The sequence below is a fragment of the Lygodium microphyllum genome, chromosome 28 (genome assembly GCF_053477565.2).
Source record: "Lygodium microphyllum isolate KBCC chromosome 28, Lygodium_microphyllum_v1.1.10, whole genome shotgun sequence".
Lineage (NCBI taxonomy): Eukaryota > Viridiplantae > Streptophyta > Polypodiopsida > Schizaeales > Lygodiaceae > Lygodium > Lygodium microphyllum.
Genome location: NC_141162.1, coordinates 31,308,743 through 31,321,834, shown reverse-complemented (window position 1 = coordinate 31,321,834; position 13,092 = coordinate 31,308,743).

Genomic DNA, 13,092 nt, shown 5'->3' with positions numbered 1-13,092 from the left:
GAGACAATGCTGAAGCTATAGTTGCCCAATCTTAATGATTGAGGTGCCAAGGAGGAGCTTTGAAGTAGAGAAACACTTCTCCAGAAGGAAATTCAAAGATATTTGGCATGTGGAGAGAGATATGAAAGCTTCAAGCTGACAGGGTGCTGTTGGCTATGGCTGTCATTGAAGCTTCATTGAAGGTAGGAATGCAAATGAAGTTGGAGATAGGGTCCAGTACTCAAACTGAGCTGAGCAGAGATGCAAAGGAGCTGAGAGGAGTGAAAGGAGAGTTGGGCCATGCTGAGCTAAGCTCTGATACCATGTTAAAATACGCGGGATCTAGAGCATGGCTATGGCGGCTTGTAAGCATAGACTAAACTCATGATGACATTGACTGAAGACCACAACTGTTACACAAGTGAATTAGGTTCCAAGATGGAAGCTTGGACTCATAAACACAATCTTGTGTAGGACTGACAAGTACAAGACTGACATTAACTGATAAAGAAAAGCATCATCATGTATTTATTCATCTATCAAAAGGGGTGGTCAAGTGCAATGCTTTATAGTTGTTGGATGGGTACAGTTTTCCCTTTTTGTGCATATGGGATTCCTACATCCTACATGTCTTCATCCCAAACTGCCTCATACAAAGAGACTACGTTAGGTGTGATTGCTAATATCTCAAAATAGGAGAGAAGGAGACTCAAGAAGGATCAAAAGGTGCCAACTTCTAAGTTGTGCAAGTGTTAGTTGATTGTATACCGTGCAAGGAACCGTGATCTTGTTTCCAAGATCTACAAGTAAGAACTCACTTATGTGTAACGGAGGAGCTTGCTCCTTGTCAATAATATAACTCCACAAGGGGGGGGGGACTGGCCTATCTTCCAGTCCCTAGTGTGTTGCCAATTTTATATTTTAAGTATATAAGAAAGTCGAGCGTGTATCTCGGATTCTATAACAGTAATAAGTAGCGTGTCTACAAGATAGTTATGCGATCCTTTAGCAAGCTCTGATGTATCCCCTAACGATGTTGTAAATATATTACCTTAATATAACATATCATCATGTCCATATTAAAAAACATGAAGATAAAGTAAGTTTGCCTATCTTCATGTGCATCTTATCAAAAGGCTACACTTCATAATCTGATGGTTCATTATTCACCTATGAAATCCCCCCAATAATGCTAATCAAATATCCATATTGAAGGCAAAATATTTATCTCATTAGACTATCATATTAGCAATACTTATGACTCATTTGTGAAAAGACTATATTTATATAGTCCACCCAAGAAACAAACTAATATTGTAATATTGTAATTTGAGGCAAATGAAAGTAAATTTATGAACATCTCCAAGAACTTTTGAAGGTAAATGATATTCTATCTATGATCGGAGAGAGAGAGAGAGAGAGAGAGATATATATATATATATATATATATATATATATATATATATATGAAATTGTGGCACGACGAGCCTCACCTCAATAGTCATAGGACTTAGCTAACCTTCTTAAAAGCTACTTTATATGTAGAGTCGAACATACCCTTAACACTAACAAGGTAAATCACAACCCATAGACGGTGCTTCTTTGTCTTTGTGTGCCTCTTACATAGGTGATGGTAAATATTTATTTCAAATACAATACACATTTCTAAAAAAGAAAGAGATGGAGACCTTGCGTATTTTGCGAAAGAGAGAGATATGGTTCCACATTGTTGACAAAATCTCGTTGTAGAGTTGTAAGCACATTACTTGAAGCATTTTTGCTCATTTTTAAATCAACACTAGCCTCAAATTGGATTCCTAATTGGGAAGAGATTAACTTTTAAAACTTAAAAAAGGGTAAAAGAACTAGTAGAGTGGCATCTAACAAACCCCGATTACAATTTTTTTCCCAAGTGAGCTACATAAACGTTTTTTAATAGTGAGACTATATATACCATATAGAGTTCCCAAAATTTTTTTTTTTTGACATTTTGGTTATTTTATTGAGTAAATGTAGGGTGGGTTCAAACCTCGATGGATAGCACACATGGTTAAAATCATGTTTGATTCTACATTGTTGATATTGAACAACATGCATACCAATATGTGTGGAAGAATTTGATTGGACAAAAATTAATGGGCAATAGTTCGAACCTTATTTGCATCAATTTTAGGCCGTCGAGCTCATTGTGCCCAACATGTCCAAGCCAAAAAATTCCTAAAATGAGGATTTTTCCACACTATTTGAAAAGCCAACAAGAAATGGACATGTAGATCAGCGGAAATTGCCTTTACCATTTTGTCTACCAGGTTTGAACTGGCCCTTAGTTATAAGTGAAGGGTTCACAAGAGTAACGATGAGAGGTTAATAGAGTGACACTGAATGATGCATTTTTATAAGGTCTTCAAAAAACCAAAATGTAAATAATTTATATGGCTCAATTGTTTGATTCACATTAAGCTTATATGTAGTATGAAAAAATTGTCGTAACTTTTAAGTGGCTAAATGAGCTACATCAGTTTTTGTACAATTGTCACTCAATTGGGGTAGGGTGCATTTTGCTTGTGGGACATATTAACCTCTTTTACCTACATTGACACCCCTTTTACCCTTATGGAAGGTTGACTTCGAGTCCACATTCTCCACACACACACACACACACCCCTTGAACCCCACAACACTCCCCCTTCCGAGACCCTGGAGGGGCCCTGATGCAATCATTTTGCATGATCATAAACCTTTGGAAGTTATGATGATCTGCGTATGGATAGCCTTTTTTAAAAAAAAATGTGTAGTGTATTTATTGAGAATGGAAAAAACATCTAGAGATGGACAGGCACTGCCACATGCTTATCTATAATAACACCTTTGATGATAATGGCCCAAGGCTCTTTAGATTCTAACCATAGAAGCAGTTTGAAGAGCATCCTTTGAGCCTTGTCCTTTATGGGTTCAAGACCAAGGCCCCCATCAGTAATTTCAGTGGTAATACACTCCCAAGAGATACTATGCATTCTCTCTTTCCCCCCGAATTTCCATAGAAGTTCCCTCAGCATCCTGTCCACCTTTTCCCACTGAGATTTTGCAAACGAGGTGATAGAAGCAACAAAAATCACCGTTGGTGAAAGTATTCTGTCAAGCACCACAAGCTTGGTACAGAAACTTAAAGGCAGATTGGCATACTTGGATATCTTGTTTTCAACTTTAGATACTAGCCAACTAAATTTATCACTGGTGGAAGCACCTAAGGTAAGAGGGGCCCCCAAGTATCACACTTGCCCATGCTTGATCAGTTTACAACACACTCCTTCAATCTAGTCCGTGAGGTCCTCCCCTCCAAGAAGCAGGATCTCAGATTTGTGTTGGCTGATCAGCTCACCTGAGACATCGGCAAACAGCTCTATGATGCTCAAAAACTCTTCCACATTCTCCTTGCAAGCTTCTATGATAGAAGAATTATCATCCGCGAAGAGCTGCGTACAGAGCTGTTTCCCATCTGGCAGGGGAAGGCCTTTCAAGTGACCCTTCTGAACCTTCTAGTCCAGCATCTTGAGTAAAGCATTTGTAGCAATAGCGAACAACAAGGGAGCAATGGGGCACCCTTGTCTAACAGACCTCTTGAGATGAAAAGCATGAGACATAAAGCCATTCACACTGACTTTAGCAAAAGCATTAGTAAATAAGGTTGCAATCATACTAACAAACCCAGTTCCAAACCCAAGTTTATGCATAACAGCCAGAAGGAAGTCCCACCTCAACCTGTCATAAGCTTTATCAAGATCGATATTAACTAAGACAAATTTCCCTTGGTGCTCAACAACATGCTCCATAGCCACAACAATGTTGAGGATAACATCCTGAATATTTCTCCCCCACACAAATCCATATTGAGCCCTATGCAATACATCTTTTAGCATGAACTTGACCCTGATAGCTAGAGCTTTGGCAATGACCTTGTAGGTTACATTTAACATTGTTAGTGGCCTCCAATGCTCGGGTTTAGTTCTAGCTACATTCTTAGGAACGAGCTTAATGAGACCCTCATTGAACTCAGTGGGAATCTGACCACCCTTGATGCATTAATTTGCTAATGTACATAGATCATTCCCACAGACATGCCACAAAGTTTGGAACACTTTCGCAAGAATTCCATCAATACCTGGGGATCCTATTGAGCTAGTTGTACCTGCTGAAACTCCTACTTTGTTAGCTAGACCATTTTGAGTTGAGGAGTTACAATTTGCTTTGTCAAAAATGAAGAGGGGTATGGATAGTCTTTCAAGGTTGACAATGTCTCTCCCATGATGGATAAATAATGATCACTTAAATCGGGGTGGGGTGCATTTTGCTTGTGGGACATATTGACCCCTTTCACCCGCATTTGAGGTTGCAGTATTTTTACGTGATCATGAACTTTTGAAAGTTATGAGGATCCGCGTATGCACTGGCTCTCAGGGTTGACAATGTCTCTCCCTTGGTCGATACTCCACAGCAACAGTCAAGTTGGTAGTACATCGACATTGAATTTTGGTAGCCATGGCAAACCCAAGTTAAAAAGAAGGGGCAGCCCCATATATATATATATATATATATATATATATATATGAGAGAGAGAGAGAGAGAGAGAGAGAGAGAGAGCAAAAGGTAGGAGGGTGGCAATTTTAGTACGATTCCCTCAGCTTTAGGCAACCTCACATAGCTCAAGAATCTAGATATCTCTTCCTCTGGTTTGAATGGCACCTTAATCCAGTTGCTTTCATAGGTAACTTTCTTATGTTAAAGCATAGTGCATGTTAGATTAAAGACATGGAGACAAATAAAGTAATAAAATTATGGAGGGGTAATTCAGGTTTTACATGTTGTGTAGCCTTATGCAGGACCTTATTTCAATTTCTTTGTCTTTTCACAAGCAAAAATTTTGTATATATGGCACACGTCAAAGCCGATCTTTCACTTGAATTACCAAAATCGGATCTCCTTAACAATGGTTGCTACAAACAATGGTCACAATGACCTCATAGAAAATGAAAGGCCTTGAGCTCATTTCAAAAATGCCTTAACAAAGCCTCCCTTGAGCTACGAGCAATGGATAAGAAAAGAAGAAGAAAAAAAAGGAGAAAGAGGAGTGGGAGAAAGAAGGAAAAGAGAGGAGAGAGGGGGGAGAATAAAAGGAGAGACAGAGAGAACTAGGAGAGAAATGACAAATAAACTACAATAGAAGATAGATAGATAGATAGATAGATAGAGAGAGAGAGAGAGAGAGAGAGAGAGAGAGAGAGAGAGAGAGAGAGAGAGAGAGAGAGAGAGAGAGAGAGAGAGAGAGAGAGAGAGAGAGAGAGAGAGAGAGAGAGAGAGAGAGAGAGAGAGAGAGAGAGAATTAGACATAGGGAATTTGGGAGAGAGAGAGAGAGAGAGAGTAAATAAAAAAAGTAGAAACAGAGAGGGAAAAGAGGAAGAAAAAGATGAGAAATGGATTGTTGAGTGCACCACCACACAATACCATACATAATGGAGGTACCCACATGGGCACTATAGACCATCACTCACACATGATTAGCCAGTCAAAAGAGCCCACATGCATATGTCTGAATTGTGCATCATAATACCAAGGTACACACTTCATCACCATTTGGACTATTGTAGTACAATCGATCACCACCACTGAACTAACAACGTGCCATTCACATAAATCTGAGGAGACAATTTGTTTAACCTTCAGTAATTATACTATTCCTCAACAAAAGGATGGGAATGATGCACAAAATATTATAAATCATAAAGGATGTCAACCTATAAACTATTGATTCAGCCATCCAATTAGTGGCCCCTAAATAAGGTCTCCATGTCGACTCACCATTATAGGTAGTCTCAATGTAAAAAGGAGGATAACTAATATTAAGGGTGGTGCTGTACCCAACCCTTACCCAGGCTTTATTGAAGTATGGTAAACTAAAGTGAATATGGTGTGCCGTGTTCTTTTGTCTCTTTACTTACTTAAGGTGTGGCTACCTTTACTTGTTGCTAGACTCTTGAAAGTAAAGTACCTGGCTGTGGCACCACCCTAAGGATGTTTAGAAACAGCCAGCATAATGTGATTATGAGAAGGCTTGCGCTGTGGCATGGAAGCAAATGGTGCGCAAAAGTAGCGACTGCCCTTTTCTACCAGCCTGAAACGTCATTGTTCCCTATTTAAGGCCCATACAAATGCTGGAACGCTGGAAACATGTTCTTTTGCCATCATATATGCAAATGGGAGGAATGGATGTAGTAAGGCAACTCATGAATGTGAAAATTTGAAGTAGGGGGCTCTCAGTTAGTGCTACTGTAAGCTACATGTACCAATTTCAGTACATCTGTAAATTGTGTAAACATCAAAGTTGACTCTTTAATTTTGTGAAAATATCTGCAGAGAAACATGGAATCACTGCTGTATTTGGATCTCTCGCACAACAACATTGCAAGGCCTATTCCATCATCCTTGGGAAACATCACCCAGCTTCAACATCTGAATCTGGCTGGTAACTCAATGATGGGTAGCATTCCACCAGAAGTAGGCCAGCTGATGAGTCTTGCATTTTTTGCCTTATCACACAATCAGCTCGGAGGTGCATTGCTTGCTAGTATAGGTAACATGACACAACTCCAGTTTTTCCTGATTCAAAAGAACAAGTTCATGACTTCAATTGCCTATGAAGGTATTTGAGCAAGAGGAGAGGAGGCTACATGGAAGGGGAGAGTCACTCATAAATGTGTAAGTGTAGCATGTGAGTTCAATAGAAAGCCCTAATTTAATGTGAAAATGGGAATAATCAATTACCTATTAGCATTCTGTGCATGCTTTGCATGCACTGAACATGGAGCACTAGGCCACTTTGTGGCAGCTTTGCTACCTCGAGTGGCAAGCGAAGTTTGCTCAATAATCCATTTCTCATCTTTCTCTCTCCTCTTTTCCCTCTTTATTTCTGACTTTTTCTTCACATTCTCTCTCTCTCTCTCTTCTCCCCAATTCCCTATGTCTAATTCTCTCTCTCTCTCTCTCTCTGTGCCTTCTATTTTAGTTTATTTTTTATCCTCTCTTGGTTCTTTCTCTCTCTCTATCTCTCTCTCCCCCTTTTATTCTCCCCCCCTCTCTCCTCTCTTTTCCTTCTCTCTCCCTCTCTTTTTTCATTTTTTCCTTCTCTCTCTCTCTCTCTCTCCATTTTCTTTTTAATACTTTTCTTCTCTCTCTCTCTCTCTCTCTCTCTCAAATTTTATCTTTCCTCTCTATCATTGTCTGTGTGTGTATTTATATTCTCTTCTTCTTCTTCTTCTTCTTCTTCTTCTTCTTCTTCTTCTTCTTCTTCTTCTTCTCTCTCTCTCTCTCTCTCTCTCTCTCTCTCTCTCTCTCTCTCTCCCTCCCCTCTATTTTCCTTCCCTGTATCTCTCTCTCCTCTATTTCTTCTTCTCTCTTTAAATTTTATATTTTCTCTCTCTATGATTCTCTCTCCATGTTCCCCCCTCTCTCTCTCTGTCTCTCTCCTTCTTCTTCTTCTTTCACTTTCTTCCCTCGCCTCAATTTCTCTTAAAGCATGTAAATTTTATACGTTTCCTATATATAATTCTCTCTCTCTCTCTCTCTCAAAATATTTAAATTTAAAAAATACTTTTCTCTTTCCTCTTTCCCCCATCTCTCTTTCTCTTGTCCTCTCTTCTTCTTCTTTTTCTTCTTCTTCTTCTTCTTCTTCTTCTTCTTCTTCTTCTTCTTCTTCTTCTTCTTCTTCTTCTCTCTCTCTCTCTCTCTCCGCTTTTCTTCTCTCTCTTCCCCCTCTCTCCTCTCTTTTCCTTCTCTCTCCCTCTCCTCTTTTTTCATTTTTTCTCTTATCCTCTCTATTTATTATCTCTTTAAATTTTTTTCATTTTCTCTTTCTTTTAAATTTTATGTTTCCTATCTCTATACTTCACACACTCTCTCTTCATTAATTTGACTAGCCATTAGTGATTGGGATTAAAGCAAAATAGTTCAGATTAAAGTAAAACAAATTGCTGTTAGATGCTCAAAAAAAAAATCTAGGTACATTGTTTTGATGTATGCAAGCATAGGGCTTGCTTAAGCAAGGGGCTGATAATCTCTTGGAAGCTGGAAATAGAGGATTTAAGCTTAAGGCTCAAGATGGGGTCTTAAGCAAATTGCTGTTAGATGCTCAAAAAAAAAATCTAGGTACATTGTTTTGATGTATGCAAGCATAGGGCTTGCTTAAGCAAGGGGCTGATAATCTCTTGGAAGCTGGAAATAGAGGATTTAAGCTTAAGGCTCAAGATGGGGTCTTAAGCAAAGGCTTTATGCAAATAAAGAAAAAGGAAAATAAAAAAGAAGCATTGAAAAGCGAAAAAGGGTGACTTGACTAAAGAATTAGGAGAAAAAACTACCAAAAGCACAAGGACAAAATTAAAAGTCTAAGGCAAGTGCAAAAGAGGAAAGGCATGTTTTAAATGCAAAGGCACACTCTAAATTTTTGTAAGAGAGAACCAAGATCCCTCTTGTGCAATTTTAAATGTAGACGGACATGGGTGAAGGCACAATGTAAATAGGAAGGGAATAGAAAAAAAGACCTAGGCTAAAATAGCTGATCATGTAAAAAAGGGATGGGTGTCCAAAGGGGATTAGGACCTGTATAAAACCCAAAAAGTGAATGAAGAAGCTCATTATTGTGTGTGGCTAATATTAGCTCTCCTCCTCTTATTCTCCTTCTTGTTCTTGCTTGCTTGTACTTGTGTGAGAGAGTGAGGGAGTGAGTGTGTGAGGGACCATGGTGGAGAAGCTCTCAATCTTCTCCTCTCATCTTCTTCTCTTCTCTTCTCTTCTCTTCTCTTGCATGCGTCAATGAAGCATGGTGCTTGGAGCTTGAGGATTAAGCTTGCACCTTGGATCATGGAGCTACTGGAGTGCTTGAGGGAGGAGGCAACTCGATCGAGCATGAAGGTAAGCTCACTACACTTGTAGGTGTGAGACTATGCACAATTATGTGAGAGGTAGCCATTGCACTTGCCTTGAAATGCTTGAAACAATAAGTAGTCCATGGGTCTTGGCAATTGAGTGTGAGCTCCCATAAATAGCATTGCCTATGTGGGCTACCAAATCATACTACCAAGGGAGTGTTTGATAGGCATGTTACATGTGTATACACTAGGTAGGCTCAGGTTGGTAGCCTTATGATCTTGATTCTTTATGTAAATGACATGTTGATTGATACTAGGAAGTAATTCAATATGCATGTTTTTAAAAAAAGCTTGCATGAAACCTTTGATATGAAGGAATTAGAGAATGCTGGTCACATTCTTGGTCCGCGTATTATGAAGATTGAGACAAAATGTTAATTGCATGAAAGCAAAGACATGAAGGAAAGAAGAAGACCATAAATTCCCACAATTTTTTGCAAACAAATTATCATGCTTTTAAAGAGACTATTTTTTGGAATGCCATAACAAGATCTTGGGCTCTAGCCTCCCTTGTGTGCAAGTTGTACTTATAATTAAAAGATAGCGAATGCCAAGCATTTGCAACTTATTTGTAAATAACTAGTCCAAGTGCATACAAGAGAAATGATTGATCACAAGGCCCAAAAGAGAGTTTGGATACCCAAGGGGGATGGAAAAACCATAACCCTAAAAAAGTGTATTTAAAGGATGAGATTGAATAGAAAAAACTATTCATGTGTGTGCCAACTTATTCTTTTACCAGAGAGAGAGAGAGAGAGAGAGAGAGAGAGAGAGAGAGAGAGAGAGAGAGAGAGAGAGAGTGTGTGTGTGTGTGTGTAAGATTTCCACACAATAAAAGTGAGTCTGTTAGTTTAAAAGCTAGTTAGTCAATTAATAAGTTAGTAAGGTTATTAGCTTTTTTTAAAAATAGAGGGATTTGCAAAATTGCATGCGCCGCAATCGCAATCTACAGGCAGTAGACAACACTTCAAACATGGAGAGAAAGAAGGAGTGATCAGAAAGATTTCAAAGCAAGTGTATAGGGGTTTTACCCCCTTTAAGAGCCAATGGAACCATCAGATTTATGATTTGAGCATCAGATCATTGATTATTCCAAGATCCCCTCCACAAAGAGCTCCTCTTCTCAGCCAACCCTTCTTCTCTAATTCACTATAAATATGAGGCATGGGGAGGCACAAGGAAGCACAAGGAAGCCGAGAGAGAGAGAGAGAGAGAGAGAGAGAGAGAGAGAGAGAGAGAGAGAGAGAGAGAGAGAGAGAGAGAGAGAGAGAGAGAGAGAGAGAGAGAGGTTCTTCCTCCCTTTCCCCCTCCTTAGGGAGTGGCCACACGCATTCTCTCTTTTCCTTTTTCCCAAGCCAATTTTTTGCAATTTTCCTCCTCTCGAGCAAGTGGTTGTTGAAGTCTTGTGCGAGTCGTGTTTAAAAGAGAAGAAGATCATGGCCCCCAAGCGGAAAATTTTACGCACAGATGGCAATCCCTCAACAAGCAATGAAGTCTCGGGTGAGGGCATCACTACCAATCCAACCGTGATTCTGGTCGTAAGTAATGTATTTCTAAATTGATAGATGCTTGCTTTGATTATTGCATGAGATACATTAGGCTCCATACTATGATGTACGAGAGTAGGTCATGGAAAGGGATAGACTCTTCTCTTTTTTTCGAAAGATGGAGTTTGCAAAGTGCATGTATCAAGGGAAGTTAATTGCACTTAGTTGCATATGGATTATTCGTTGATAGAGCAATCAGTTAGGGGTTATGAATAGCATAATTGTAAAAAGAATAACATTAGGAATTGTGCATACAAGTATTAAGTAAATTTTGCATAGAATCGCTCTTTGATCCCATGAGGGAGAGCGAATATGTGATGGAATTATTATCATGTCTATTCTTGTATTGTTTGGAAAAAAATACAATTAGTTTTGTTGGTTGATTGAACGACACCCTAAATGTTTTTTACAAGATTCAACTGATTGTTGAATTGTGATTTGGATAAATATTCAAAGTGCTTGTGTTTGATGGTAAAAGCATGGCAAAGGTTAGTAATGACAAGTAGCCATGGGAAATAAAGGAATGCTTCACTGGAATATTTGGATAAATATTCAAAGTGCTTGTGTTTGATGGTAAAAGCATGGCAAAGGTTAGTAATGACAACTAGCCATGGGAAATAAAGGAATGCTTCACTGGAAGATGATATTAGGTTGATTGCTTGATTATGCTTGATTCTTAATTGGATTAATTAAGGAAGGATATTTTTCATGGGTGGATCATCTCCAAGATTGCTCAATTCACGGGCCAAAGATCGAGTGGTGAAAAGGCCAACCACGGAAGTTGTGTCTCACTTCTAGGTCGCTTGGGGTTAGTGGAGCTTTGGAAACCCCTTGCCTAGACCGGAACAGAATTGTAGATTGTCGTGAGCCCAACGTCTAGCCATGTTGGGAGATCCTATTCTAGATAAAGGATAGAAATTGTGGTGCCATGTGATTTGGACCAATTACTTCTACAGGGTAGAAGGGATACTTCTATTGGACAGAAGGGATATATAATTTCTCCTATATGGGCAAGAGACAAAGATTAACTTGAAGATAAGTTAAGGAACTTGTTTGAACTTGTTGTCAATAGATTGCTTGCTCTGTATTTGTGTCCATGCTGTAAATTACATAAACAAACCCCGTGCCCTAAAATGCTTAATTAAGGAAGCTAATTTTAAATTTCACACATAAATGTGATAGGACTTAATTAGATAACTAAAGAACGCCTATTGAGGGAAGTAGGTGGGCGGAACCTCGGATGGGTCTACCCTATGGAAGGGTGGTCCCAGAGAACTGGGAGGCTTCTGACAAGGTTTATTGATGATCGACCCTTAGAAATTGTTAGGATAGAACCCCGATTCATACCATTTTAGGGGATCGGAATGGGACTATGCCCTACGGGCAGAGAGGTCGAGCAGCACATCCCTCTTATTTCACATTCTCTTTGAACCAAGTGCAGTATGGGTCAGCTTTAGCTTGGGTATCTTTGCATAAAGTAGGATGTCTAGGACCCGGTGCTAGAATGCTGCCATGAGACCTTGATCCCTAGGAGCCCAAATTTCAGGTTGATCCTAGTGGGTTTGGCCATTGCGAGGCGGATTCAGAAAACCCTAGGTGACAAACCCGAAACATTCCATGGGAGTGCGGCCATAGACGCTTAGATTCGTTTCTTGATAGATCACTAAAAGCGTGCCTGCGGGCGGGCACGTTACATACACACAAAGAGAGAGAGAGAGAGAGAGAGAGAGAGAGAGAGAGAGAGAGAGAGAGAGTGTGTGTGTGTGTGTGTGTGTGTGTGTGTGTGTATGATTTGAGAGTAAGGGAGTGAGATATGAGGGTAAGGGACCAAGTGGTGAAATCTCATTTCTTCTCTTTATTGCTCTCTCACACCTATGCAAATGCTTATCTCTTACATATGAAGGACATAGAGGCTTTGGGAACCAAGGGAATGCATCTTGGATCATGGAGCTTCCAACATGCAACTTTCATGCTTGAATAAAGGCCATCCATGCTCACTACAAATGGATTGTAGCATTCATGATGAATGAGAGGCTAGGTGAGAGATAGCCATTGTGCTTTGTGATTGAAGCTCCTAAAGCAATAGGAGTGTGCCCAAAGTCTTGTTTTTGAGTAGTGTTACCCAACATTTTGGTTCCATTGCTGGGTCTAAAGGTACATTGGTCACGAAGCCACTTGTTCATTGCTGGGTCTAAAGGTACATTGGTCACGAAGCCACTTGTTCATGCTGCATCATGGAATAGGAGAGGTGTGGAAACATCAAATCCTGAATGCACACACAATATTTGGGAACTTTATTGTATGCGTTTATAGAGATGCTTTGAATTGACATTGGATAAATTGATACAAGGGTTGTTTTGAATAAAATTAAAAAGGGATAGCACGAAGCAAAGAAAACACACCATAAGAGTAGATCAAGGAATACAACCAAGTTCTTGAAATAAAGTTTACTTTTACACGAAATCTTGAAATGAAGCATGAGTAGATCAAAGAATTCTAGATTATAGGAGAAGGAGGATATGGAATTGTCTATGAGACACATTGCTCAAAGAATTGTGATGTTACAACCTGTGAGCATGGGGAGACAAGA